The sequence below is a fragment of the Pleurodeles waltl genome, chromosome 1_2, assembly GCF_031143425.1.
Source record: "Pleurodeles waltl isolate 20211129_DDA chromosome 1_2, aPleWal1.hap1.20221129, whole genome shotgun sequence".
NCBI lineage: Eukaryota > Metazoa > Chordata > Amphibia > Caudata > Salamandridae > Pleurodeles > Pleurodeles waltl.
The window spans coordinates 1,335,327,977-1,335,353,439 of NC_090437.1; the positions used below are offsets into that span (position 1 = coordinate 1,335,327,977).

At 47.2% G+C, this 25,463-nt stretch overlaps 1 protein-coding gene across 2 annotated transcripts in view; it reads left to right on the plus strand.

Annotated features, from left to right (window-relative positions):
* Positions 1 to 25,463, plus strand: part of LOC138251872 (long-chain-fatty-acid--CoA ligase ACSBG2-like) — a 327,149-nt gene that overhangs the window by 207,356 nt on the left and 94,330 nt on the right. The window lies entirely within an intron of this gene.

Genomic DNA, 25,463 nt, shown 5'->3' on the forward strand with positions numbered 1-25,463 from the left:
GCGTTGATTTCAGCACCCGCAAGCAGGTGTTGTATTGTTTCTCCAGCCATGATGCAGGTGATGCATAGATTTCCCAGCCACGATGCAGGTGGTGTGTCGATTTCTCAGCTGCAATGCAGGTGGTGCGTAATTTTTACAGCTGAGTTGCAGGTGGTACGTCAAATTTTGTGTGTGGATTTCGGCCTTTCAAAGGCCCACGGACTGGAGTGGGCACCACTTGGCAGGGTAGGAGTCTCAGCAAGAGACTCCAGGTGCTGGCAGAGGAAGTCTTTGATGGCCCTGAGACTTCAAAACAGAGAGCAAGCTCAGTCCAAGCCCTTGGAGAAACTTCACAAGTAGGAATATACCACAAAGTCCAGTCTTTGTACCATCCTCCCCTTCCCTGCCAAGGTCGCCGAGAAACTAGTCAACGGCGGCCTATCCCACTACCTCGAAGAAAACAACACTCTTGACCCTTCACAATCCAGGTTCCGCAAGAACCACAGCACAGATACCGCCCTCATTGCATGCACTGACAACATTAGAACTAAAGTCGACAAAGGTGAGGCCGTCGCGCTCATCTTTCTAGACCTCTCCGCAGCCTTTAACACTGTCTGCCACCACACACTCCGCACACGCCTCCACAACATAGGAATTCGCCACAAAGCCTTAGACTGGCTCACCTCCTTCCTCACTGACCGGACCCAGAGAGTCCCCCTCCCACCTTTCCACTCAACCACCACCATGATCATCTGCGGAGTCCCCCAAGGGTCCTCGCTCAGCCCTACACTCTTCAACATTTACATGATCCCCCTAGCCAACATCCTCCGATCACACGGAATCACTATCCTCTCCTACGCAGATGACACCCAACTCATCCTCTCCCTCACCCGCAACCCCACCACTGCCAAAACCAACCTACACGCAGCTCTCCTCTACACCGCCAACTGGATGACAACTAACCACCTCAAGCTTAACTCCAACAAAACCGAGATCATCCTCTTCGGCCCCAACAAATCCATATGGGACGACGCCTGGTGGCCCACCGCCCTAGGAACCGCACCCACCCCCGCAAACCACGCACGCAACCTCGGCTTCATCCTGGACCCCTCCCTCTCCATGACACAACAAATCAATGCTCTTACCTCGTCCTGCTTCCTCACACTCTGCACTCTAAAAAAATCCTTCAAATGGATTCCCCTGGAGACCAGGAAGACAGTTACCCATGCACTCATCAGCAGCAGACTAGACTACGGTAACGCCCTCTACGCCGGCACCACACTCAAACTCACACGCAAACTCCAGAGAATCCAGAACGCAGCCGCGCGCCTCGTCCTTGGCCTCCCCCACCATGAACAAATCTCACCACACCTCAAAACCCTTCACTGGCTCCCCATAAACAAGAGAATCACATTCAAGATCCTCATCCATGCACACAAATCCCTCCACAACACCGGCCCGACAAACCTCAATGAAAGAGTGAACTTTCACACTCCCACCCGCAAACTCCGATCAGCCAACCTCGCCCTAGCCACAGTCCCCCGCATCCAACGCACCACCACAGGAGGCAGGTCCTTCTCCTACCTCGCTCCCAAAACCTGGAACTCCCTCCCCACCAACCTCCGCAAAACCAAAGACCTCCTGCTCTTCAGAAAAAAACTAAAAACATGGCTGTTTGAACAATGACCCTCCTGCCCTCCCCTACCAAGCGCCTTGAGAGCCTCACGGGTATGTAGCGCGCTTTATATATTTTTTTGATTGATTGATTGATTTCAGGCAGAAGCAGCAACTGCAGGCCAACCCACCAAAGCACAGTCACAGGCAAAGGAGCAGTACTCCTCCTCCAGCTCTTCAGCTCTTTTCCTTGGCAGAGGTTCATCTTGACTACTGATGAAATCTAAAAGTCGGGGGTTTTGGGTCCACTACTTATACCCTATTAATGAATAAGACAACTCCGTACTGTTCAAATCCAATATAGTAATCAATGGGATTGAGGAAGTTCAAAAAATGTATAATAAATACAATGAATGCCCAACTCATAAATCCTGATGATGGTCTGACGGACCACAGACGGACCACAGCCACCACAGTCCAAAACATCAACATTACCTTCTCAATTGACAAGCTGAAATGAAAGACCATGATATTGTTTGAACTGGGACTGAAAACAAGGCAATTATTGTGCAGGACTGTGTCATGAGAAGAGAGTTATAAATCCTTCTTGGATCTTCTGTTGGGTTTCAATCTTATGATCGAGGGGGGTTATATACAGTGTTGTTGTTTATGAGACGGACATTCCTTGTATTTGTTGTACATTTTTTTAACTTCCTGACTCTCATTGATTAATATATTGGTTTGAAAAGTACGGAGTTATCTTATTCATTAATTGAAGATTGGATAGTATGTACACAAACTATATCCAAACAATTCTTCTAGGAGTATTTTTAAATGAGACATTGTCTGTACCCAGTTCCTAGGGGAATACTGGGTTGCCCCAAGTGTGTTCATGTTCTAGAGTGACATTTTCAAACTGAGAATCTAAAAACCAACTTTACCAAAAGATGTATTTATAAATTATTAGTTCAGAGACCCCAAGCTCCACATCGCTATCTGCTCCCAATGGGAAACTGCACTTAAAATATATGTAAAGGCAGTCCCCATTTTAACCTTTGAGTGGGATAGGCATTGCAACAGGGAAAACCGAATTTGGCAGTATTTCATGTACATGTCCTACCTTTAACATACACTGCACCCTGCCCATGGGGCTACCTAAGGCCTACCTTATGGGTGCCTTAAAAGGGAAGGTTTAGGCCTGGCAAGTGGGTACACTTGCCAGTTTGAATTGGAAATTTCAAATTCCACACACAGACACTGCAGTGGCAGGTCTGAGCTATTTGTACAGGGCTGCTCATGTGGGTGGCACAATCAGTGCTGCAGACCCACTAGTAGCATTTGATTTGCAGGCCCTTGGCACCTCTAGTGCAATTTAGTAGGGACTTCCTAGTAAATCAAATATGCCAACCATGGAAAAGCCAATTACACATACAGTTTACACAGAGAGCACTTGCACTTTAGCACTGGTTAGCAGTGGTAAAGTGCTTACACTCCTAAAGCGTGCTGAATTCTGGTCGTAAAACAGCAATACTTTGCGACAACTGGTGGTAACCCATTCACAATGGGGAAGAGGTCCGTAAGGACCTTTGAGAATCTAGTTTTTTTTAAAGACCAGGCAGTGGTCCCACTGACCACTGCCTACTCTTACAAAATGAAACTGCAAAGTTGTATTTTTTTGTTTTAAACACATCCTGTTTTGAAGGTAAACAAGCTGCATTTAAAAAAAAGATTAAGATTTCTTTATTTCAAAAGTAACCACAGACAGGCTGGTCTGCTGACCCCAGCAGACCACCATCCCTGTGATGGCTGCCATTCCTAACGGTCGCAAATTGGGACCTATCTCATTATTATACATGAAGTAGGTCTATTTGCGACCCACTAGAAATGGCTAATGAAACTCAAAAGATGTTCATACTTTAGGCATACCGATTTCCTAATTGCAATTCGGAGAGGATTGCAATTAGGAAATCGATATTCCTGTTAGTAAATCTAGTCGAGGGTACTTTTAGAAGTCAAGGAGACATTGTTGCCTATCAGGAGGCATTGTGAACAAAGCAGTATAGATTCAAACCTAATACAAGCATTGTATTGAACAGCTTTGAATTTTCTACCAGAGCACAGATGATAGAGATTATTTTGATGAATTTCTTACTGCTTTAAGGACCCTTTTTATGACATAGGTTTGGTTCCATGACTGATGAGATGATTAGGGATCAGATAATTGTAAATGTCAAGAGTAGGAAAATCCAGGAACAGTAGTGAGTCACGGGGGATCCCAATTTGAATGGTTCCATTACTACTGCTAAAGCTTTAGAGCAATCGGAAAAATTGATGTTTTCGATTAAGAATGAGAATAAATGTGGATATGACAGACGATGTGTGTGAGTAATTCCCAGCCAAAATTTTGGCGCTAACCCTCAAAAGTACATAGGGGCACACTGTAAACAATGGTGCGCCCCCTTTTAACTCCTACTCTGATCAGGCGTTAAAAGTGCCAAAAAAAATGACGCAAAGAAATCTAGAGTTCGATGGCATCTGTCGCTGTAGATACGCATGTTCTGCAATAGCTCGCCATCTGGTGTTGGGCCGGAGTGTTACAAGTTGTTTTTCTTCGAAGAAGTCTTTCGAGTCACGGGACCGAGTGACTCCTCCTTTTGTCTCCATTGCGCATGGGCGTCGACTCCATCCTCGATTGTTTTTTTTCCGCCATCGGGTTCGGACGTGTTCCTGTCGCTCCGAGTTTCGGAACAGAAAAAAATAGTTAATTTCGGAAGATTTTCGTCGGTATTGTTGCGTTCGGGATCGGCATACTTAGATTCAACACCGCATCGAAGATCGAAGAGCTCCGGTGCCCTTCGGGGTAGTTTTTCGATCCTCCGTCGGGGCCTGGTCGGCCCGACCGCGTGCTGAAGAACGCCGATGGAACGGACCCCGTTCCGTTTCTGCCCCAAATGCCACAATAAATACCCCTACACAGACCAACACTTGGTCTGCAACCTGTGCCTGTCACCTGAGCACAGCGAAGACACCTGCGAGGCCTGTCGTGCGTTCCGGTCCCGAAAAACACTCCGAGACCGTCGAGCCAGAAGACTTCAAATGGCGTCCGCACCAACAGCCCGACGGGAGTTCGAGGAACAGGAAGAGGAAGGTACCTTCTCGATCCAAGACTCAGACTCCGAAGGATTCGACGATACACAAACCGTGAGTAAGACGTCGAAAACCACACAAAGAAACATTTACAAGGCCCAGGGGACGCCACTGCCACCAGGCCATGGCTCAACCCATAAAATCGGTGACCGACCGTCGGCACCGAAAAAGGCCCAAACAGTGCCGAGATCGTCCGACTCCGGTCGAGACACCGGCACGCAGCCTTCTCGGGACCGAGAAAGTGCTGGAGACAAGCCTCGACACCGAGATGCCGGTGTGGACACGGCTCGACGCCGAGACAGCGGCACCGAAACAGATCGACGCCGAGAGGTTTCGGCCCCGAAAAGGAAAAAAGTCACCTCGGAGCCGAAAAAACACGCAGACAAAGTTTCGACGCCGAAACAAACTGCAAGCGACCCAGCTTCAGGCTCTTATACAGAAGAGCACTCGCTAACCTCCCAAATGCAGAAGCATAGGTTTGAGGAAGAGCTACAAGCAACTGATGCGGACCATACGCAAAAGCGTATCTTCATTCAGCAGGGGACAGGAAAAATAAGCACCCTTCCCCCCATTAGGAGAAAGAGAAGGTTGGAGTTCCAGACGGAACAAGCACCACAACCAAAAGTGGTGAAAAGAGTTACACCACCACCCTCTCCTCCGCCCGTGATTAACGTTTCACCAGCACAAACGCCATCACACTCCCCAGCTCACACCACCATGAGCCAGGGTGACCAAGACCAGGACGCATGGGACCTATACGACGCCCCAGTGTCAGATAACAGCCCAGAGGCATACCCTACAAAACCATCTCCACCAGAAGACAGCACCGCGTACTCTCAGGTGGTGGCTAGAGCAGCACAATTTCACAACGTAAGCCTCCACTCAGAACAGGTCGAGGATGATTTCTTGTTCAACACACTCTCCTCCACCCACAGCTCCTACCAAAGCCTGCCTATGCTCCCTGGTATGCTCCGGCACGCAAAAGACATATTTAAGGACCCGGTCAAAAGTAGGGCAATCACACCAAGGGTGGAAAAAAAGTATAAGCCGCCTCCTACAGACCCGGCTTTCATCACAACACAGCTGCCACCAGACTCTGTTGTTGTAGGAGCAGCTAGGAAAAGGGCCAACTCTCACACATCTGGAGATGCACCACCCCCAGATAAAGAAAGCCGCAAGTTTGATGCAGCTGGTAAGAGAGTCGCAGCACAAGCTGCAAACCAGTGGCGCATCGCGAACTCCCAGGCACTACTTGCGCGCTATGACAGAGCCCACTGGGACGAGATGCAACATCTCATTGAACATCTGCCCAAAGACTTCCAAAATAGGGCAAAACAAGTGGTTGAGGAGGGACAGGCCATCTCCAACAACCAGATCCGCTCCTCCATGGACGCTGCAGATACAGCTGCACGGACAATTAATACATCTGTAACTATCAGAAGGCATGCATGGCTCCGAACGTCTGGATTTAAACCAGAGATTCAACAAGCAGTTCTCAATATGCCTTTTAATGAAAAAGAACTGTTCGGTCCAGAAGTGGACACAGCGATTGAGAAACTCAAAAAAGATACGGACACTGCCAAAGCCATGGGCGCACTCTACTCCCCGCAGAGCAGAGGGAATTACAGCTCATTCCGTAAAACGCCCTTTCGAGGGGGGTTTCGGGGTCAAAGCACACAAGCCAGCACCTCACAAGCCACACCGTCCAGTTACCAAGGACAGTATAGAGGAGGTTTTCGGGGACAATATAGAGGAGGGCAATTCCCTAGAAATAGAGGAAGATTCCAAAGCCCCAAAACCCCTACTACTAAACAGTGACTCACATGTCACTCACCCCCTCCACACAACACCAGTGGGGGGACGAATAGGTCATTATTACAGAGCATGGGAGAAAATCACTACAGACACTTGGGTTCTAGCAATTATCCAACATGGTTACTGCATAGAATTTCTACAGTTCCCTCCAAACATACCACCAAAAGCACAAAATTTAACAACACACCATTCCAATCTCCTAGAGATAGAAGTGCAGGCACTATTGCAAAAGAATGCAATCGAATTAGTGCCAAACACACAAATAAACACAGGAGTTTACTCACTGTACTTTCTGATACCAAAGAAGGACAAAACACTGAGACCAATCCTAGACCTCAGAGTAGTCAACACTTTCATCAAATCAGACCACTTCCACATGGTCACACTACAAGAAGTATTGCCATTGCTAAAGCTGCACGACTACATGGCAACTTTAGACCTCAAGGATGCTTATTTCCATATACCAATTCACCCATCGCACAGAAAATACCTAAGGTTTGTATTCAAAGGAATACATTACCAATTCAAGGTACTGCCTTTCGGATTAACAACCGCACCAAGAGTCTTTACCAAATGTCTAGCGGTAGTCGCTGCACACATCAGAAGGCAGCAAATACATGTGTTCCCATATCTAGACGACTGGCTAATCAAGGCCCATTCGTTAATAGAGTGCTCAAATCACACAAATCACATCATACAAACCCTCTTCAAACTAGGGTTCACCGTCAATTTCACAAAATCCAAAATTCGGCCACGCAAGGTACAACAATACCTGGGAGCCATAATAGACACATCAAAAGGAGTAGCCACTCCAAGTCCACAAAGAATTCAAAATTTCAACACCATCATACAACGCATGTATCCAACACAAAAGATACAAGCAAAGATGGTATTACAACTCCTAGGCATGATGTCATCATGCATAGCCATTGTCCCAAACGCAAGACTGCACATGAGGCCCTTACAACAATGCCTAGCATCACAGTGGTCTCAAGCACAGGGTCACCTTCTAGATCTGGTGTTAATAGACCGCCAAACTTACCTCTCGCTTCTGTGGTGGAACAACATAAATTTAAACAAGGGGCGGCCTTTCCAAGACCCAGTGCCACAATACGTAATAACAACAGATGCTTCCATGACAGGGTGGGGAGCACACCTCGATCAACACAGCATACAAGGACAATGGAACGTACATCAAACAAAACTGCATATCAATCACCTAGAACTTCTTGCAGTTTTTCAAGCACTAAAAGCTTTCCAACCAATAATAGTTCACAAATACATTCTCGTCAAAACAGACAACATGACAACAATGTATTATCTAAACAAGCAGGGAGGGACGCACTCCACGCAGTTAAGCATGTTAGCACAAAAAATTTGGCATTGGGCAATTCACAACCAAATTCGCCTTATTGCACAGTTTATACCAGGGATACAAAATCAACTCGCAGACAATCTCTCTCGAGATCACCAACAGGTCCACGAATGGGAAATTCACCCCCAAATACTGAACACTTATTTCAAACTCTGGGGAACACCTCAGATAGACTTGTTTGCGACAAGGGAGAACGCAAAATGCCAAAACTTCGCATCCAGATACCCACACAAACAATCCCAAGGCAATGCCCTATGGATGAACTGGTCAGGGATATTTGCTTACGCTTTTCCTCCTCTCCCTCTCCTTCCTTACCTGGTAAACAAACTCAGTCAAAGCAAACTCAAACTCATATTGATAGCACCAACTTGGGCAAGGCAACCCTGGTACACAACGCTGCTAGACCTATCAGTGGTACCCTGCATCAAATTGCCAAACAGGCCAGATCTGTTGACACAGCACAACCAAAAGATCAGACACCCAGATCCAGCATCGCTGAATCTAGCAATCTGGCTCCTGAAATCCTAGAATTCGGGCACTTACAACTTACCCAAGAATGTATGGAAGTCATAAAACAAGCAAGAAGGCCATCCACCAGGCACTGCTATGCAAGTAAATGGAAGAGGTTTGTTTGCTACTGCCATATTAATCAAATACAACCATTACACACAACTCCAGAACATGTAGTGGGTTACTTGCTTCACTTACAAAAATCTAACCTAGCTTTCTCTTCCATTAAGATTCACCTTGCAGCAATATCTGCATACCTGCAGACTACCTATTCAACTTCCCTATATAAAATACCAGTCATTAAAGCATTCATGGAGGGCCTTAGGAGAATTATACCACCAAGAACACTACCTGTTCCTTCATGGAACCTAAATGTTGTCCTAACTAGACTTATGGGTCCACCTTTTGAACCCATGCACTCCTGCGACATACAGTTCCTAACCTGGAAGGTGGCATTTCTCATCGCCATTACTTCCCTGACAAGAGTAAGCGAGATTCAGGCGTTTACTATACAGGAACCTTTTATACAACTACACAAAAATAAAGTCGTCCTAAGGACCAATCCAAAATTTTTGCCAAAGGTTATTTCACCGTTCCATCTAAATCAAACAGTGGAACTTCCGGTGTTCTTTCCACAGCCAGATACCGTAGCTGAAAGGGCACTACATACATTAGATGTCAAAAGAGCATTAATGTATTACATTGACAGAACAAAGAACATCAGAAAGACTAAACAACTCTTTATTGCATTTCAAAAACCTCATGCAGGAAACCCAATTTCAAAACAAGGTATAGCCAGATGGATAGTTAAATGCATCCAAATCTGCTACCTTAAAGCTAAACGACAGCTGCCCATTACACCAAGGGCACACTCAACCAGAAAGAAAGGTGCTACCATGGCCTTTCTAGGAAACATCCCAATGCAAGAAATATGTAAGGCAGCCACATGGTCTACGCCTCACACATTCACCAAGCACTACTGTGTAGACGTGTTATCCGCACAACAAGCCACAGTAGGTCAAGCTGTATTAAGGACATTATTTCAGACTACTTCCACTCCTACAGGCTGATCCACCGCTTTTGGGGAAATAACTGCTTACTAGTCTATTGCAGAACATGCGTATCTACAGCGACAGATGCCATCGAACTGAAAATGTCACTTACCCAGTGTACATCTGTTCGTGGCATCAGTCGCAGTAGATTCGCATGTGCCCACCCGCCTCCCCGGGAGCCTGTAGCAGTTTGGAAGTTACCTTCAATTATTTATATATGTATCATCTCAACCTTAAATAAGTGCATACTTAGTCACTCCATTGCATGGGCACTATTACTACAATTCAACTCCTACCTCACCCTCTGCGGGGAAAAACAATCGAGGATGGAGTCGACGCCCATGCGCAATGGAGACAAAAGGAGGAGTCACTCGGTCCCGTGACTCGAAAGACTTCTTCGAAGAAAAACAACTTGTAACACTCCGGCCCAACACCAGATGGCGAGCTATTGCAGAACATGCGAATCTACTGCGACTGATGCCACGAACAGATGTACACTGGGTAAGTGACATTTTCATTTCTGTGCGCCATTTTTTCAAACCCCCCCCTAATGGGGGTATGCCCCCCTTTGCATACATTATGCATGGTGCATGCTTAATGTAGCGCAAATGGTTACAAAGTGGCGCAATGCATGTATTGCATCACTGTAAATATGACGCAGGGAAAAGTCCACCTTATCGCCGTCTTAGTGTCAAAAAATTATGCTAAGGCAGCGCTAAAGTGGTGCAGGCCCTAAACATTTAGATTTTGGTGAAGAGAACCAGGGACCAGATGTACGACCCTCAGTGTTTGCGACTCGCAATTTGCAAATTTTAATGACTCGCAAATTGCGAGTCACAAACACTGATATACTACAGTGTCCGAGACACTGTTTGCGATTCCCAAATGAGTCACAAGGGACCGGTCTCATTGATATTCATGAGGCAGGTAGCAATTTGTGACTTATTGGGAATGGCTGGCAGTCACAGGGATGGTGGCCTGCTGGGGTCAGCAGACCACCATGTCTGTGACTGCTTTTTAAATAAAGCAGTTTTTTTAATACAGCCCGTTTTCCTTAAAGGAAAATGGGATGTATTTCAAACAAAAAAATGAAAAGTCTCCTTTACATTTTTTAAGAGGAGGCAGTGGTCCCTGGCACCCCCATTGGCAAAGGGGAAGGGGTCCTACATGGACCCCTTCCCGTGTGCGAATGGCTTAACTCCAAGTCTGTAAAGTATGAATGTATTGCGACTGCATTCTGGTTGCAAAACATTCATACATGGCAGTGCGATTCGGTACTGGGAAGGGATGTCGTCAACATGCCCCTTTCTAAAACCAAATCACAAAAGCAAAATGGCAGTCGTAACAAGTTACCAACTCACATTTTGCCTTTGGTACATACCAAAATGCATTTTATCGGTCTCAAACGACCTGATGGGCCATTCGTGACCGGTAAAAATGTGTTGTGCACCTGGCCACAGATGTTAAAAAAAACACCTAAATGTGTTGTCAAATTTCTGAGCATCAATTTGGAACTTATGGCAGATTCTGGTTCATCATGGACCATTGTCGCTAAAGAACATTTTGTGGAAAAATGTAGGAATGTTTTGATGGCACTGCTGTGAACATTGTTGGTTTTGAGTGGGTCATGATTGAGTTTAAAGGTGGGAGTGCTCACATCAAACTGTATCTTGCTGTAAAAGGAGCTAATGTGTTGGAGTGGATGGGCCAATGGAAGCTAGGGATAATTCTGAACCCCAGGAGCAAAGAACCTATATTGATTATCACACATAGGAGCAAGAAAGGTTATGTGTGGTAGGGAATTCCCTAAAGAGTTTGATGACATAGGTAGGTTGACCGATTTCTCCCATAGAATTAAAATCAAGAAGGGTGCAGTGCCTGTTAAACAAAAGTTGAAAGGCGTACCAATACATGTCAGGCAAGAACTACAGGACGTGCTTAATGAAATGGTGAATGAAGGCATAATTGAGGAGATTGAATCTCCCAAATGAGTATCTCCTTTAGTTTTGACTCGCAAGGTGGATCAAAAACTAAGGTTGTGGGTGTATCTAAAAGCGGTAATTGCAATTATTGTAGTAGATTGCCATCCCTTGTCTCATATCAATTCATTTGTATGCATGTTAAAAGATTGCAATATACTTTCCATGTTAGATCTCATATATGCCTATCATCAGATTGAACCCAAGAACGGGATGCCTTTTGGGTTGGCCTCCGCGGTACTAGTTTACCAAAGGCAATGTTGCAGATTTTCAAAGATTTTGACAAATTTGTGAATGTTTTCAGGATGATATTCTTGTCTTTTCAAAAGATATTAATGAGGTTTTGAAGGAGATTGGAGAAACATTGGATTACCCTGAAGAGCTCTAAGTGCAAATTGTTCAGCAATCCAATTTATTATTCAGAACATTCCTTGTCTGGAGATTGCGTGGTGTCCAAGAAATCAATTGATGCTATTATTAAGGCTTCTGAACTAGAGAATAAGGAACAACTTCCTTATTTCACCTGTTTGTGTCAATATTATAGCAAGTTTAAGAAGGATTTTGCTAAAAAAGGAACCCTTAAGAGACGTTATTAGAAATGGAGTCTTTGGTTGGCAGTCAGAGTACCCCCTGTTCAAGCAAGGACCCTCTCTCTAGTCAGGGTAAGTCACACACAATCCAAATTATCCTGTGCCCACCCTCTGGTAGCTTGGCACTGAGCAGTCAGGCTTAACGTAGAAGGCAATGTATAAAGTATTTGTGCAATAAATCATGCAATAACACAGTAGAACACCACAAAAATACACCACACAGTGTTTAGAAAAATGTATAATATTTATCTGGTAAGTTGCAGGTCAAAACGATCAAGATTCAATAAGTATACGTTGAGATATCACTGTAAAAATGATATAAAGTGTCTTTAGTCTTTTAAAAAGCAACAAGTGCCTCTTGCAAGCACAAAGTACGTGGTTTGCGTGCAAATTCTCTGCAAGGGACTGCAGAGGAGGCGATGTGTGGATAACGGGGAGGTGTGCGTTGATTTTTCTGGCGCACACAGATGATGGGTCATTGAGTTTTGACGCAGGGCAGGCTTTGTGTCGATTTCTGGCGCGTAGACTGGGATCCTCTCTGGGTTGCAAGGTTTTCGGACGCCCCGGGAAGGATGCGTCGAAATCCTGAGCGTAGACAAAGTCACAGGGGCTGTGTCGATCTGGTGGGTGATGCGTGGAAATTTCTGCCGCATGCCAGGCGGTGCGTCGATTCCTCTCAGGAAGTCGGGCCGCGTTGTACTGGTTCGGCTTTGCATCGATCCAGTGGGCCGTGTGTCTAATTTACGGGCGCAATGCTGACGCTGCGTCGATCATCTCCTTGGGTAGTCGGGCTGCATCGTTACGGTTCGGCATGCAGTGATTTTCTCACTGCGGTGCAGGCTGTGCATCATTTCTTGGAGGCTGTGTGGTGGTTTTTGCCGCACAAGGAGTTCATTTGCAGGAATGAAGTCTTTTTGGTCCTGAGACTTCAGGGAACAGGTGGCAAGCTCTATCCAAGCCCTTGGAGAGCACTTCTCAGCACAGCCAGAGAGCAGCAAGGCATCAGGGCAACAGCAAGGCAGCAGTCCTTCTCAGAAAAGCAGTCCAGGTGAGTCCTTTGGGCAGCCAGGAAGTTCTTCTTGGCAGGTTGCAGGGCTATTTCCACACAACACCCATGGAACCTGAAGGATTCTGACACATTCCCAGATTTACAAGTCTAGAAAGAGGAAAACACCTCATGGTGCAAAGATGCCTGCATTGGTGCTAGGCAGCAATTTATGCACCAGTGCAGGGGGAGAGGACAGAATTGCAACGTATCTTTCCCAGTGGTACAGGGCAGTGCAGTAAGGTACCATAAATGAGGCCCTATGTATGGGGAAGTTGATTCATTTTAAGGAAGGGTCATAAACTCCTTATGAATATATCATCTCCCAGTGAGGGCTAGAATGCCACTGCACGTATTGCAAGGTTGATTTCAAGATGATAAGAGTGTATATTTAAAGCTGAATCTGTTTCAGTAGAGTGCAGTGTGACGGCTGATTGCTTATCTAGGTTACCATGCCACTTGGATGACAATGATAGATGCGTGAGGGAATTGGACTCAATTGCTATAATAAGAAATGGGGTTGCTGGGAACTTTGATGTGATTATTGAGGAGAAGTGGGCAGGGAGTCAGCGAAAGGACACACTATGGCAAGAAATGAGGAAATGTGGGATGGAAGGTTGGCCTAAAAAGGAGAGAAGTTTCCAGGAGCTGTTACCGTTTTGGAAGGTTTCAGGAGAATTGGAATTGGAAGGAGGGTTGCTGTTCTGTGAGGGTAAGTGTATCCCTCCATGTGATATTCAAAAAATGATGTTGTGCCTAGCCCATAAGCAGCATCCTTAGGAGACTCCTTAGAGCGTGTTCTCGGTGGCCAGGGATGGATAGGGTGGCAGACAGAGTAGTGAAGGAATGTGAACGGCGTGTTAACGATGAAAAACATTAAGGCCCATATTTATACTTTTTGACGCTAAACTGCGCTAACGCAGTTTAGCGTCAAAAAGTTTTGCGCCGTCTAACGCCATTCTGAAGCGCCATGCGGGCGCCGTATTTATGGAATGGCGTTAGACGGCGCAATCAGACCGGCGCTGCCTGGTTTGCGTGGGAAAAAACCACGTAGACCAGACAGCGCCGGCGTAGGGGGAAAATGGCGCATGGGCGTCTTAAAATGGGGCAAGTCAGGTTACGTCGAAAAAATCGTCTTAACCCGACTTGCGCCATTTATTTTCGCCGCCCATCCCCCATCAACATGACTCCTATCATTGTAAAGATAGGAGTCATGCCCCCTTGCCCAATGGCCATGCCCAGGGGACTTCTGTCCCCTGGGCATGGTCATTGGGCATAGTGGCATGTAGGGGGGCACAAATAAGGCCCCCCTATGCCACCAAAAAAATATATAAAAAAAAAAAAATTATACTTACCTGAACTTACCTGAATGTCCCTGGGGTGGGTCCCTCCATCCTTGGGGGTCCTCCTGGGGTGGGCAAGGGTGGCAGGGGGGGTCCCTGGGGGCATGGGAGGGCACCTGTGGGCTCATTTTGAGCCCACAGGCCCCTTAACGCCTGCCCTGAGCAGGCGTTAAAAAGTGGCGCAAATGCGCCGTTTTTAGCCACGCCAACTCCCGGGCGTCTCTTTTGCCCGGGAGTATAAATACCACGTAAAGGCCTGGGAGTCATTTTTTAGACGGGAACGCCTCCCTTGCATATCATTAACGCAAGGAAGGGGTTCACGCTAAAAAATGACGCACATTCCGGGAACTTTGGCGCTATTCGCCTCTAACGCCATAGTATAAATATGGCGTTAGTTGGCGTTAGTTTTGCGTCGAAATTGCGTCAAAAAAAACGACGCAATTTCGGCGCAAACGGAGTATAAATATGGCCCTAAAAGACAACCCTGCGCCATTAAAGCCAGTAGTGTGGTCGAGATTCCCACTGAAGAAAATTGCTTTTGATATTTCTGGACATTTGTCTTTTTTACCTCAAGAAGCACAATTTGCTTTAATCTTGACATGCCTGATGCTTCAAATGCCTGTAAATGAAATTTGTTGTGCAGGCTACCACTCATGTGGTTATTGAGTTTCTTAAAGAGATTTTTGATAAAGTTTTCTTTATGGATAATGGGGCTGAACTTAAGTTGAGGGAGATGGAGACCTTCCTAAAGCAGTATAATATACGTCATCATTTTGGACCCATTTTTATTGAGTATTCAGATGATGCAACACATTACAGAAAGCACAGCAATGCTGTTACCTACAGATCCATATATAAATTCCATCGTATGTTGTACAGGATGCACAGCAGAAATTGTAGGAGTAAACAGTTCATTTCTCTAAGATTCATATATAACATAAGAGCAGATAACCTACCATGTGATGCGTCTAAAGGTGTCTAATGTACGCAGGCAAGCGTTTTATATCCAGGTGCGTAACACGGGCTCAGGCTAAGAGTATTTTACTATTGTGGCCTGGCATGTTGTGATGAGGTGATGGGGGGGAGTCCAAGTAGGACGGTATGCAGTGGGGTGGGGGATGGGGAATTGATAAGTGGCCCTCAGAGGCCATTCTGAGGGTCGATGGGCGCTGCTGGGTGGGTATGCAGGTCAGGTAGTAATGCTTCCAAATCTGATCTATAGGATATTTCTGTACCCCTCGAACTTCTTCTTGCCTCAAGGCCACAGTCTCCGCACGCCCCCACTAAAGTGTCTCTGCCGGTCAGTGTGCTGTACTGGGCAACGTCAAGGCTTTCCAATACATAGCAATAAGTCTGCACGCCAACAGCAACGCCATGTCAGCAAACCTATTTGCTGCTTTAGCAACTAGAGACCTGCGTAAAAGGCTGAACAGTGACCCCACCATCGTGTGCGATCAGTGTGGCCAATTACCTATGCTATTTCATCTAAGATCCAGGACCAAAATTCTATAGCTGCTGGACAGGCCCAGAACATGTGTTTTGTGTCTCCCTTGTTTGTTGGCACCATGGGCATGTTGACGAAGAGCTGTACAAGCGAGAAAGGGAAGCTGGTGTAAGGTATGCACTGTGTAGGATGTTATGTTGGATGTACTGAAATTTCACGTTACGAGATACTTGCCTAGGGTCCCCTGTGACTTTCTCCCATTCTTTAGTGATAAATTCCCTACCCTGGTCCCCCTCACATTCCCCGCGGGGGAGCATCACCATTTTAGCTAGAACGGCCTGGATTGGTGCAACGCCGGTGAGGATGTCCTGGATATATACCAGGACATCATCCGCATATAAAGAGACTATGGGCCAGATGTAGCAAGTTCCGAATCGCAAAGTCGGATGCAGAACGGTGTCTCAGACACCTTCTGCGAATCGCTATGGGGTCGCAAAGACCCACCTCATTAATATTAATGAGGTGGGTCGCATTTTGCGACCCCCATAGCGAGTCCCTGCACTCACAGGGGTGGTGGCCTGCTGAAGACAGCAGACCTCCATGTCTGTGACTGCTTTTTAAATAAAGCAGTTTTTTTTTTTTGTATTGCAGCCCGTTTTCCTTAAAGGAAAACGAGTTGCAATACAAAAAAAAAATAACGAAACCATTTGGTTTCATTTTTTCAGAGCAGGCAGTGGTCCACTGGACCACTGCCTGCTCTGAAAAAACATTTTCGGCAACATTCACAAAGGGGAAGGGGTCCCATGGGTACCCCTTCCCTTTTGCGAATGGGTTACCACCAGTGTGACACTGCGAATTGCTTTGCGACCGTGTTTGCGGTCACAAAGCAATTTAGCATTGCGATGCGAGTCGCAAATAGGAAGGGGACACCCCTTCCTATTTGCGAGTCGCATTCACATTTTGCGAGTCGGTCGATTTTCGCAGTTTGCACCATGCAAAATGATTCCTAAATCTGGCTCTATATGACTTTCTCCCATCAACTGGATGCCCCACTCCCCCTCCCCCAGCTGGCATAGTTTTTGGGCCAGGGGTTCTATGGCTAAGGTGAAGAGTAAGGGGGACACGGACATCCCTGCTGTGTCCGCTGTTTTACCGGGAAAGACTGGTAGATGCACTGTACTATCTTGACCCTTGGAAGTGGCTCTACATACAACAGCCATATCAGTGCCTGTAGCCTCCCCACTATCCCAAATGCAATTAACGTGGAGAAGAGCTATTTCAATTCTACTATGTCAAATGCCTTCTCTAGGTCTAATACCTTGCATGCAGCGAGCGGCCAGCGGGATGGGGCCATCTCCATCACTCTCTATAGTCTACATATGTTAAACGTAGTAGATCTCCTGGGGATGAACTCTGTGTGCACCAGCCCATAGGTGACCCGCTAAGGTCTTGTTCAGTATCTTGTAGTCCAATCCAAACATGGACAAGGGGGGGCAGGAGGCAAGCTCCACAGGATCCTTACCCGGTCTAGGAAGGGAGAGTAATAGCGACTCTTGCGTAGTCTGCAGCAGGTGGCCCTCCATTGCTGCTATAAGATAAAGTTCTAGTAACTTTCGCACAAGGTGGTGCTTGTATGGCTTATAATATTCAATGGGGAGTCCGTCAAACCCCATTGTCATATTGGTGGCTGCTCCTCGAATAGATCCCCTAATTTCTTGCATCGTGAGAGGAGCATTGAGGTCCTCTCTCTCCAATGGGTTTGATGTGGGGAGGTCGACCTCCTCGAGAAAACTACGCATACTATCCTGCCGGGACACCCAAGGGGGTCATAAAGTGTGCAGTAATGCGCCTTTAACACTTTGTGTATTTGTACCTGTTGGAGGGCAAACTCCACTGGAGATATACAAATCCTCACACTATGTGCGGATTGATTGGCACTGCATAATAACCAGGCCATCAGAGGACCAGCCTTATCGCCTTTGGCATGTATTTTGTCCTGATGCACCCTAATGTCGACACAACTTAATAGCTCCACTAATTGGGCCTGCATAGCTAATGCTGTGTTCAGGGAAGCTCGCACTGCATGGTCATCCCTACCGCAGCTTCTAGGTCTTTCAATGCTGCTTCAGTATTAGTCAAGTCTTTGTGTAACGCTGCCCTCACTCCCACAACCATGAGGATGAAATGGCCACATAGTACTACCTTTATAGCCTCCCAGTATCTGGGGTGTTTACACAGCTTGGATTCTGTGCTGGAGGCCTCATTCCACCCTGCAGCCCATCCTGAGGCTTTGCTCAGTTATAATGGTTATTATGGTGGTGCTCTGTGTTTGGGGACCCCCCGGCCCAAACTTGCACAATGATTGAGGTGGGTCGTTCTGCCCTAGGGGGGAGGGGGTGGCTGGTGGGAAACAACATTTGTGTGGGCTGGAGGGTGCAGGTTGACTTTCACAAGGTCACTAGGGTTGGTCAGGGATGCGTGGATTATGTTATTAGGAGGCCCAGTGGCGTTGCATGCCACTACGATGCTATGATGTGCAGCAGTGCAGCTTTGGTGTGGCACCCTCCACATCCCAATTTCCATGTGACGAGGGGGGCACAAGCAGTCTCGGGGTCTCACTCTGTGCAGAGAGGCAGGTGGGGTTGCCCTTAACTTCTCCCCCCACATTTGGTGCACAACTGATGCTATAGGAGCAACCTTACTTGGGGGCTGCAGCAGCACAGGATAGCTGCAGACCTCCAGGTGTTATGTGATGTCACTGGCAGTACGCTTCCCACTGAATAGTAGGCCACAAGTGGATGTTGCAGGTGCTTAATCACTGTGGAGATGGGGGGATGCAGGCAATGTCCCCATGCCGCCCTGCCCCAGAGCAGTGCTGCGGTAGCCTGGGGGGCCTGCCTCTCTTACAGGCCCCAAGTAATGTCAGATGGTCGGGGGGAGGGAGGCACTTCAGCAGCGCAGGATCAACTTGTGGTGCACCCCTCTCCCCTGAGCGTGGCACCCCCTCCTGTGTAAGGCAGGCTCACTCACCAGCCTACAATGTCGCCACACGCTGCTGTTGTGTACCAGGCCCCCGGTGCCATTCACTGCTACTGCACTGTCAGCAATGGGAGCTGTTGGGGTGAGATCTCCTGCTCCGCTGATGAGCCGATAGTGGCCGACCTGCACTCCGTACCAGGGCCGCCAACTCCTAGTCCACCTGCGGATGTCTGAGACAGGGATGGAGGGGGCTCAGCAGGATCATGGGTGTCAGGACAGGGTGATCTCAAAGCCCTTCCACCATCTAGCTCGGCTGGCCACGCCCCCCAGTGTAATGTGCGTTGTGTTACGACTGTGTTGCAAAAACCTTGTGGTAATGACTTAGTGGAGGGATTTAACCATGTGTTAAAGGCTTATGTAGTGGAAGCGTGCAAGTTTGGCAATGGAGAAATGTGTTGAGGGAAAAGTTATAGATGTAACGCATTATGCCCCATGTGGTTCCTGAAGTCAATCTGTTCAAATTGCTAAAGGGAAGAGACCTGGGGCCAGATGTAGTAAAATTCAGAATTGCGACCCGCAAATTGCGAGTCAGACCGACTCGCAATTTGCAAGTCGCAATTCAGAATGTAGGATGGTGTCCCTGACACCATCTGCGACTCGCAAGGGGGTTGCAAAGGCCCACCTCATTAATATTAATGAGGTGGGTCGCAATTTGCGACCCCCTTGAGACTCGCGGCACTCACAGGACCACTGCCTGCTCTGAAAAAATGTTTTTAATGCCATTCCCAAAGGGGAAGGGGTCCTATTGGGACCACTTACCTTTTGCGAATGGGCTAGCACCCAGTTGAAATGGGTGCTAACTGCGATTGTTTTGCGACCACGTTCGCGGTCACAAAACAATACAGCATTGTGCTGCAACTCGCAGTTAAGAAGGGGAACACCCTTTCCTAATTGCGACTCCCAGTCCCGTTTTGCGAATCGGTAACCAGGTTACTGAATCGCAAAACAGGTATTGGGCATCGCGATGTGCTTTTTTCACGTCGCAAACAGCAAAAAGTTTTGTACATCTGGCCCCTGGTTTCCAAGATGTGGTCATGGTGGTTCAGGAAGAAATGTGGCAATAGTGAATGTAATTATGATTTGGATCGTGATCGGAGAAGGATAGAAGGGTAGAGAAGAAGCAAAGAAGGTCCAAGGAGTGGTATGATTTGAAATGGAATGTTAAGGAATCCACATTTTTTTTGTAGGGTATTGGTTGAGGATTCTCAGACCAGGAACATGTAAAAAGGGTGACCAAGGAAACTTAAGTCATCAAATTGCTCACAAATAGTGTTATCACTCAAGATGGAAAAGTGTGGAATGTCAGAAGAGTTGCTAAATGGAAAGGCGTGATGAATCATGATACAGGAGATCAGGGTTGTGCAGAGCAAGGTTGTGATGAGAGTGATGACAGAGATGCATAATTGAATAAAATTATTAGAAACCTACCAGATGGGGTGACTTCTCCCAGAGACTGTTTTGGACAAACGGAAGTTGGTTGTGAAGTGAGACAGCAAAATGAATGTTGTAGTGAAGATGTGTGTGAATCTGTGGCATCAAGAGTAAAGAACATTTGTAGGGATAGATGTCCTCCCAGTAAATATGAAGACTTTGTTTAAAGTTGTTGCGGTATTGTGTGGTTTATGAGTATGTTCTTTGTTTGTGCATTCAAAAGGAGGAGGATGCGTTGCATAGTTAATTATAGTTGTATAGCTGTTGTCGCTATCTGTGTTGTCTATCTTTATGTTTGACTTGGGAAGCGGTTGCTAGATAAAGAAAATAAAACAGCACCATGAATGTGGCCGTTTCTGAAATAATAAAAATGAAGCAGAATAAAATGTAACTGGGCTAAAGGGCGCAAGCAGCAGGCCTTGTTGCTAAAATAACGTGCCTAGATGCATCACTAAAATGGCATACAACAGTTGAGTGTTGGTAGCTCCTGGTGTGCTTCAATGCCTCCTGATGCAGATGGGAAGCTCAATAGCACATCTGTGACACACCAAATAGATCATATTCTTGAGCGAATGGCCCTTACAAAAAGAGAAAGTCCTACAATGTAAGGTGCTTTAGACTGAAACAACCTACTTGTAGGAGGCTGGCCTGGATTATAGTGGGTACCTGATGGTACTTACACCTTCTGCCAGGTCCAGTTATCCCTCATTAGTGGATTAGTAGTGGTCTAGCAGCTTAGGCGTGAACTGAAGCTGCTAGGGCTTCTTTGCACATTTCTAAGGAATCCTTCGTGCACAGCCAAGCCCAGGTCCTCCGCACTCTGTCCTGCATTGCTCAACTCCCTGAGTTGACCTCTGGCTGCGTGGGACCCTCTTTTGTAGTGTTGAGACGACCGCCGTGCTTCGTTTTCTTGAACCCATGTTCAAGTACTTCTGTGGGTGCTACCTTCTTATGCGTGGGCTCTCTACGTTGCTGAGGGCCCCCTCTGCCCCCTCTCCAAGTGGCGACATCCTGGTCTTTCCTGGGCCCAGGCAGCACCCTTTTTCTTCAACTGCGGCTCTTGCAGCTAGCAAGGCTTATTTGCGGTCTCTTGCCAAAGAAACAACTCTGCATCCTCCAGCACTCTGTGGGACATCTTCTGCACAAAGGAGAAGTTCCTAGCCCCTTTCGTTGTTACAGAATCTTCAGCTTCTTCCAACTAGAGGTAGACATTTTGCACCTTCATCCGGGATTTAGTGGGCTCCTGCCCCCCCGGACACTTTCACGACTCTTGGACTTGGTCCCCTTCCTTTGCAGGTCCTCAGGTCCAGGAATCTGTCTTCAGTGCTTTGTAGTCTGTTGTGGTCTTTGCAAAATCCACTATCACAAGTTTAGTGTGGTTCTGAGGAAATAGTAGTACTTTACTCATACTTTCCAGGGTCTTGGGGTGGGGTATCTTGGACACCCTTAGTGTTTTCTTACACTCCCAGTGACCCTCTACACACTACACTAGCCTAGGGGTCCATTCGTGGTTCGCATTCCACTTTAATAGTATATGGTTTGTGTTGCCCCTAGGCCTATTACATCCTATTGTATTCTTCAGTGTTTGCACTACTTTCTGACTTTTTAACTTACCTCATTTTGGTTTGTGTGTATATTTTGCGTATTTTACTTACCTCCTAAGGGAGTATATCCTCTGAGATATTTTTGGCACATTGTCACTAAAATAAAGTACCTTTATTTTTAGTAACTCTGAGTATTGTCTTTCTTATGATATAGTACCTATATGATATAAGTGGTATAGTAGGAGCTTTACCTGTCTCCTAGTTCAGCCTAAGCTGCTCTGCTATAGCTACCTCTATCAGCCTAAACTGCTAGAACACTACTAATCTACTAATAAGGGATAACTGGACCTGGCAAAGTTGTAAGTACCATCAGGTACCCACTATAATCCAGGCCAGCCTCCTACAACAGATACACACATTCAGGCCACACACTATGAGCACTGGGTGTAGGAGGCTGGCCTGGCTTGTAGTGAGTACCAAGGGGTACTTACACCTTGCACCAGGTCCAGGTATCCCTTATTAGTGTAGAAGAGGTGTCTGGCAGCTTAGGCTGATAGAAAATGGTAGCTTAGCAGAGCAGCTTAGGCTGAACTAGGAGACGAGTGAAGCTCCTACAGTACCACTAGTGTCATATGCACAATATCATAAGAAAACACAATACATAGATATACTAAAAATAAAGGTACTTTATTTTTATGACAATATGCCAAAGTATCTCAGTGAGTACCCTCAGTATGAGGATAGCAAATATACACAAGATATATGTACACAATACCAAAATATGCAGTAATAGCAATAGAAAACAGTGCAAACAATGTATAGTCACAATACAATGCAATGGGAGCACATAGGGGTAGGGGCAACACAAACCATATACTCTAGAAGTGGAATGCGAACCACGAATGGACCCCAAACCTATGTGAGCTCGTAGAGGGTTGCTGGGACTGTAAGAAAACAGTGAGGGTTAGAAAAATAGCCCACCCCAAGACCCTGAAAAGTGGGTGCAAAGTGCACCTAAGTTCCCCAGAGAGCACAGAAGTCGTGATAGGGGAATTCTGCAAGAAAGACCAACACCAGCAATGCAACAACGATGGATTTCCAGACGAGAGTACCTGTGGAACAAGGGGACCAAGTCCAAGAGTCACGATCAAGTCGGGAGTGGGCAGATGCCCAGGAAATGCCAGCTGTGGGTGCAAAGAAGCTGCCACTGGATGGTAGAAGCTGAGGATTCTGCAAGAACGACAAGGGCTAGAAACTTTCCCTTTGGAGGATGGATGTCCCACGTCGTGAAGAATCGTGCAGAGGTGTTTTCGTGCAGAAAGACCGCAAACAAGCCTTGCTAGCTGCAAGGGTCGAGGTTAAGGTTTTTGGATGCTGCTGTGGCCCAGGAGGGACCAGGATGTCGCCAATTGCGTGAGGAGAAAGAGGGGACACCCAGAAAGACAAGGAGCACACTCAAAAGCAAGCAGCACCCGCAGAAGTGCCAGAACAGGCACTATGAAGTGGAGTGAACCGGAGCTCACCCGAAGTCACAAAGGAAGGTCCCACGACGCCAGAGGACAACTCAGGAGGTCGTGCACTGCAGGTTAGAGTGCCGGGGACCCAGGCTTGGCTGTGCACAAAGGAAATCCTGGAAGGGTGCACAGGAGCCGGAGCAGCTGCAAAACACGCGGTTCTCAGCAATGCAGTCTAGCGTGGGGAGGCAAGGACTTACCTCCACCAAACTTGGACTGAAGAGTCACTGGACTGTGGGAGTCACTTGGACAGAGTTGCTAAGTTCAAGGGACCTCGCTCGTTGTGCTGAGAGGAGACCCAGAGGACCGGTGAAGCAGTTCTTTGGTGCCTGCGGTTGCAGGGGGAAGATTCCGTCGACCCACGGGAGATTTCTTCAGAGCTTCTAGTGCAGAGAGGAGGCAGACTACCCCCACAGCATGCACCACCAGGAAAACAGTCGAGAAGGTGGCAGGATCAGCGTTACAAGGTCGCAGTAGTCGTCTTTGCTACTTTGTTGCAGTTTTGCAGGCTTTCAGCGCGGTCAGCAGTCAATTCCTTGGCAGAAGGTGAAGAGAGAAATGCAGATGAACTCTGATGAGCTCTTGCATTCGTTATCTAAAGAATTCCCCAACGCAGAGACCCTAAATAGCCAGAAAAGGAGGTTTGGCTACTTAGGAGAGAGGATAGGCTAGCAACACCTGGAGGAGCCTATCAGAAGGAGTCTCTGACGTCACCTGCTGGCCCTGGCCACTCAGAGCAGTCCAGTGTGCCAGCAGCACCTCTCTTTTCAAGATGGCAGAGGTCTGGAGCACACTGGAGGAGCTCTGGGCACCTCCCAGGGGAGGTGCAGGTCAGGGGAGTGGGCACTCCCCTTTCCTTTGTCCAGTTTCGCGCCAGAGCAGGGCTGGGGAAACCCTGAACTGGTGTAGACTGGCTTATGCAGAGATGGGCACCATCTGTACCCATCAAAGCATTTCCAGAGGCTGGGGGAGGCTACTCCTCCCCAGCCCTAACACCTTTTTCCAAAGGGAGAGGGTGTAACACCCTCTCTCTCTGAGGAAGTCCTTTGTTCTGCCATCCTGGGCAAGGCCTGGCTGGACCCCAGGAGGGCAGAAACCTGTCTGAGGGGTTGGCAGCAGCAGCAGCTGCAGTGAAACCCCGGGAAAGGTAGTTTGGCAGTACCCGGGTCTGTGCTAGAGACCCGTGGGATCATGGGATTGTCTTTGTGGGGGGGCAATTCCATGATCTTAGACATGTTACATGGCCATATTCGGAGTTACCATTGTGAAGCTATACATAGGTAGTGACCTATGTATAGTGCACACGTGTAATGGTGTCCCCGCACTCACAAAGTCCGGGGAATTTGCCCTGAACAATGTGGGGGCACCTTGGCTAGTGCCAGGGTGCCCACACACTAAGTAACTTAGCACCCAACCTTTACCAGGTAAAGGTTAGACATATAGGTGACTTATAAGTTACTTAAGTGCAGTGGTAAATGGCTGTGAAATAACGTGGACGTTATTTCACTCAGGCTGCAGTGGCAGGCCTGTGTAAGAATCGTCAGAGCTCCCTATGGGTGGCAAAAGAAATGCTGCAGCCCATAGGGATCTCCTGGAACCCCAATACCCTGGGTACCTCAGTACCATATACTAGGGAATTATAAGGGTGTTCCAGTATGCCAATGTAAATTGGTAAAATTGGTCACTAGCCTGTTAGTGACAATTTGGAAAGAAATGAGAGAGCATAACCACTGAGGTTATGATTAGCAGAGCCTCAGTGAGACAGTTAGTCATAACACAGGTAACACATACATATAGGTCACAAACTTATGAGCACTGGGGTCCTGACTAGCAGGGTCCCAGTGACACATAACAAACATACTGGAAACATAGGGTTTTCACTATGAGCACTGGGCCCTGGCTAGCAGGATCCCAGTGAGACAGTGAAAACACCCTGACATACACTCACAAACAGGCCCAAAGTGGGGGTAACAAGGCTAGAAAGAGGCTACTTTCTCACACTGGGGTCCTGGCTAGCAGGATCACAGTGAGAAAGGCAAAAA